We start from the raw sequence: 5,869 nt of genomic DNA on the forward strand, positions 1-5,869 counted from the left end.
GACCAGAAAAGAAATACCTCCCGACACATAATAGTCAAAACACCAAGTGCCCAAAGCAAAGAAAGAATACTAAAAGCAGTAAGGGAAAAAGGTCAGGTAACATATAAAGGAAGGCCAATCAGACTCACACCCGATTTCTCAACAGAGACTATGAAAGTTAGAAGAGCCTGGACAGACATCATGCACTCCTTAAGAGAGCAAAAGTGCCAGCCCAAGCTGCTATACCCAGCAAAACTATCAATCACCATCGATGGAGAGACGAAGATATTTCAAGACAAGTCAAAATTCACACAATATCTGACCACAAACCCAGCACTACAATGAATTATAGGTGGAAATCCCAATACAACGAGGGAAAATACAGCCTAGTTAAAAAAAAAAAAAAAAAACTCCTAAACAAGAAAACTAAAAGAAGAAAAAAACACAGACACAACTCAACCCAAAAAAGTAATAATGGCAGGAAACAGAAACAACTATTCCTTGATATCTATTAACATAAATGGACTCAACTCCCCCAATAAAGAGACATAGACTATCAGGCTGGATACATAAACAAAATCCAGCCTTTTGCCACATACAGGAAACTCATTTCAGAGACAGAGACAGACATTATCTCAGAGTAAACGGGTGAGAAAAAATCTTCCAAGCAAACAGCTCCAAGAAGCAAGCTGGAGTGGCTATTCTAATATCGAATAAAGTAAATTTCCAACCAAAAGTTATCAAAAAAAGATAAGGAAGGACACTTTTTACTCATTACTGGGGAAATCTGTCAGGAGGAACTCTCAATCCTTAACATATATGCTCCAAATAAAAAAGCACCCACATTCATAAAAGAAACCCTACTAAAGCTCAAAAAATACATCTCACCCCACACAATAATAGTGGGAGACTTTAATACCCCACGCTCACCAATGGACAGATCATGGAAACAGAAACTGAACAAGGATACTGCAAAACTAGCAGAGACTTTGAATCAACTAGAATTAATAGATATATACAGAACATATTATCCTAAAGTAAAAGAATACACCTTCTTCTCAGCACCCCATAGCACCTTCTCGAAAACTGACCACATAATTGGACACAGAACGAGCCTCCATCGATATAAGAAGATTGAAATACTCCCATGCATCCTCTCAGATCACCATGGCCTACGGCTGGTCTTTAGCAACAACAAAGACAACAAAAAGTCCACATACACATGGCAACTAAACAACAATCTGTTAAACAATAGCAGGGTCAAAGAAGAAATAAAGAAAGAAATTAAGGATTTTCTAGAATTCAACAAAAACGAAAATACAACATACCCAAACCTATGGGATGCAATGAAAGCAGTATTGAGAGGAAAACTCATAGCCCTAAGTGCTTCCAAAAAGAAACTGGAGAAAGCCTACATCAGCAACCTGACAGCACAGCTAAAAGCCCTAGAACAAAAGGAAGCAGATATACCCAAGAGGAGTAGACGGCAAGAAATAATCAAAATTAGGGCAGAAATAGACCAAATAGAAACAAAAAGAACCATTGAAAAAATCAACAAAACAAAGAGTTGATTCTTTGAGAAAATCAACAAGATTGATAAAGCCCTAGCCAGACTAACTAGAGGGAAAGAGAGAGTAGACAAATTAACAAAATCAGAAAGGAAAGTGGAGACATAACTGAAACTGAGGAAATTCAAGAAATCATCAGATCCTACTACAAAAACTTATACTCCACAAAATTGGAAAATCTGGAGGAAATGGACAAATTCCTAGACAGATACAAGATCCCAAAGTTAAACCAGGACCAAGTAAACCATCTAAATAATCCTATAACAACTAAAGAAATAGAAGAAGTCATCAAAAGCCTCCCAACCAAAAAAAGCCCAGGTCCAGACGGGTTCAGTGCAGAATTTTATCAGACATTTATTGGGGATATAACACCAATACTCTCCAAACTATTCCAAAAGATAGAATCAGATGGAATATTACCTAACTCATTTTTTGAGGCTACAGTAACCCTCGTACCTAAACCACACAAAGACCCTACAAGGAAAGAGAACTTCAGATCAATCTCACTTATGAACATTGATGCAAAAATTCTCAACAAAATCCTTGCGAACCAAATCCAAGAACACATCAAAACAAACGATCATTCATCATGACCAAGTAGGCTTCATCCCTGGGATGCAGGGATGGTTTAACATAAGGAAATCCATCAACATAATCCACCATATAAACAAACTTAAAGATCAAAATCACATGGTCATCTCACTAGACGCTGAGAAAGCATTTGACTAAATCCAACACCCCTTCATGTTAAAAGTCCTGGAAAGAATAGGAATCCAAGGTCCATACTTAAACATACAGCAAACCAACAGCCAACATCAAACTTAATGGCGGGAAACTTGAAGCAATCCCACTAAAATCAGGGACTCGACAAGGCTGCCCACTCTCCCCCTACCTATTCAACATAGTACTGGAAGTCCTGGCTGCAGCAATTAGACAGCAAAAGGAGATCAAGGGGATACAAATCGGAAAGGAAGAGATAAAAACATCACTCTTTGCTGATGACATGATAGTGTACTTGAGTGACCCCAAAAATTCTACCAGAGAACTCTTACAGCTGATAAACAAGTTCAGCAAAGTGGCTGGATACAAAATTAACTCAAACAAATCAGTAGCTTTCCTATACTCAAAGGACAAACATGTGGAGAAAAAAATTAGGGAAAAGGTACCCTTCACAATCGTCACAGAAACTATGAAATACCTTGGTGTGACTCTAAATAAGCAAGTGAAGGACCTGTACGACAAGAACTTCAAGCCTCTAAAGAAGGAAATTGAGGAGGATCTCAGAAAATGGAAAGATCTCCCATGCTCATGGATTGGAAAGATCAACATTTTAAAAACGGCCATCCTACCAAAAGCAATCTACAGATTCAATGCAATCCCCATCAAAATTCCAACCCAGTTCTTCATGGAATTGGAAAGATCAATGTGCAATTTCATATGGAATAACAAAAGACCTAGAATAGCGAAATCCATCCTCAACAACAAGAAAACATCTGTGGGAATCACTATCCCTGACCTCAAGCTATATTACAAGGCAATTGTGCTGAAAACTGCATGGTACTGGTACAGAAATAGGCATGTGGATCAATGGAATAGAATAGAAGATCCAGAAATGAGCCCTCATGTATATGGTCACCTGATTTTTGACAAAGGAGCAGTAAACATTCAATGGAAAAAGGACAGCCTATTCAACAAATGGTGCTGGTCCAACTGGCACTCAGCATGCAAAAGAATGAAAATAGACCCTTTCTTATCTCCTTGTACAAAGCTCAAGTGCAAGTGGATCAAAGATCTCCACATTAAACCAGATACACTGAAACTATTAGATGAGAAAGTAGGGAAAACCTTAGAACACATAGGCACAGGAGAAAATTTCCTGAACAAAACACCAATGGCTCAAGCTCTAAGGTCAAAGATTAACAAATGGGACTTAATGAGATTGCAAAGTTTCTGTAAGGCTAAGGACATCGTCAAGAAAACAAAATGGCAACCAACAGAATGGGAAAAGATCTTTACCAAGACCACATCAGATAGAGGCCTAATATCCAAGGTATACAAGGAACTCAAAAAGCTAGACACCAGAGAATCAAATAACCCTATTAATAAATGGGATACAGAGCTAAACAAAATATTCTCAATTGAGGAATATCAAATGGCTGAGAAGTATCTAAGGAAGTGCTCAACATCCTTAGTCATCAGGGAAATGCAAATCAAAACAACCCTGAGATTCTACCTCACACCAGTCAGATTGGCCAAGATCCAAAACTCAGATGACAGCAGATGCTGGCGAGGCTGCGGAGAAAGAGGAACACTTCTCCACTGTTGGTGGGGTTGCAAGCTAATACAACCACTCTGGAAATCAGTCTGGCAATACCTCAGAAAATTGGATATAGTACTACCTGAAGACCCAGCTATTTCACTTCTGGGCATATACCCCAGAGACACTTTAATACACAACAAAGATATATGCACCACAATGTTCATAGCAGGTCTATTTATAATAGCCAGAAGCTGGAAGGAACCCAGATGTCCTTCAGTAGATGAATGGATACAAAAATTGTGGTACATATACACAATGGAATACTACTCAGCCACCAGAAACAATGACTTAACCAAATTCTTAAGAAAATGGCTGCATCTAGAGAATATCATCCTGAATGAGATAACCCAGTCACAAAAGAACAGACATAATATGCAGTCACTGATAGTGGGATGCTAACCCCAGAGGCTTGCACTCCCCCAGAAATAACTCACAGACTGTATGAAGTCCAAGAAATAAAGAAAATAAAACAAAACAAAAAAATATTTACAAAACAAGAAAACTTTATTTCCATGTTACATTTTGTTTTACATGTACTTTATGCTCATTGTAACTATTAAGTTTTCAAGGCATATTATCAAACCTTGAAAAAATCAAGTACTGACTAAAAAATATATTCATATAGTTTTATGTAAAAATTATGTTAAAATCTGAAAAAAAGTACTGACAAAAATGTATAATTTTAAGCAAAAAATGTTTAAAATCTGTACATTTATCTTTTTTTGTAAAATAAAGTTGTTTTAAAAAAAGATAAATCCTTTCTTGTCTCCTTGTACAAAGCTCAAGAGCAAGTGGATCAAAGATCTCCACATAAAATCAGGTACACTGAAACTATTAGAAGAGAATGTGGGGAAAAGTTTAGAACACATAGGCACAGGGGAAATTTTCCTGAAAGAACACCAATGGCTCAAGCTCTAAGGTCAAAGATTAGCAAATGGGACTTAATGAGATTGAAATGTTTCTGTAAGGCTAAGGACACTGTCAAGAAAACAAAATAGCACCCAACAGATTGGGAAAGGTTCTTTACCAATCCCACATCTGATAGAGGCCTAATATCCAAGGTGTACAAAGAACTCAAGAAGTTAGGCTTTAGAGAATCAAACAATCCTATTAAAAAATGGGGTACAGAGCTAAACAAAATATTCTCAATTGAGGAATATCAAATGGCTGAGAAGTATCTAAGGAAGTGCTCAACATCCTTAGTCATCAGGGAAATGCAAACCAAAAGAACCCTGAGATACCACCTCACACCAATCAGAATGGCTAAGATCAAAAACTCGGATGAGAGTAGGGTACTGGTTAAGTAGGTGTAGCCTTGTTGGAGTGGGTGTGTCACTGTGGGTATAAGAACCTTGCTAGCTGTCTGGGAGCCAGTGTTTTTCTAGCAGCCTTCAGATGAAGATGTGGAACTCGCAGCTCTCCCTGAACCATATCTGCCTGGATGCTGCCATGTTTCTGCCTCGGTAGTAATGGACTGAACCTCTAAAAGAGTAGAACAGCCACAATTGAATGGTGTTATTATAAGAATTGTCTTGGTCATGGTGTCTATTCATAGCAGTAAAATCCTAAGACAAACACTCTCCAAAATAGTCACAAATATCAAAAAAAAAAAAAAAATATCTTGGTGTGACTCCAACCAAGCATGTGAAAGACCTGTATTACAAGAACCTCATGTTTCTAAAGAAAGAAGTTGAGGAAGATATCAGAAGATGAAAATATATCCCTTGATCATGGATTGGTAGGTTTAAAATAGAAAAAATAGTCATCTTATCAGAACCAATCTACAGATTCAATGCAATTCCCATCAACATTTCAACACAATTCATTTCAGTTCATGAAAGAGCAATTCACAACTTCATATGGAAAAATAGAAAAAAAAAACAGGATAGCTAAAACAATCTTGAATAATAAAATAATTTCTGGAAGTATCAACATCTCTGATTTCAAGCTGTATTTTGAGGAATAGTAATAAAAACTATATGCTATTGGCATAAATATAGAC

Source organism: Micromys minutus (assembly GCF_963924665.1).
Source record: "Micromys minutus genome assembly, chromosome: X".
Lineage (NCBI taxonomy): Eukaryota > Metazoa > Chordata > Mammalia > Rodentia > Muridae > Micromys > Micromys minutus.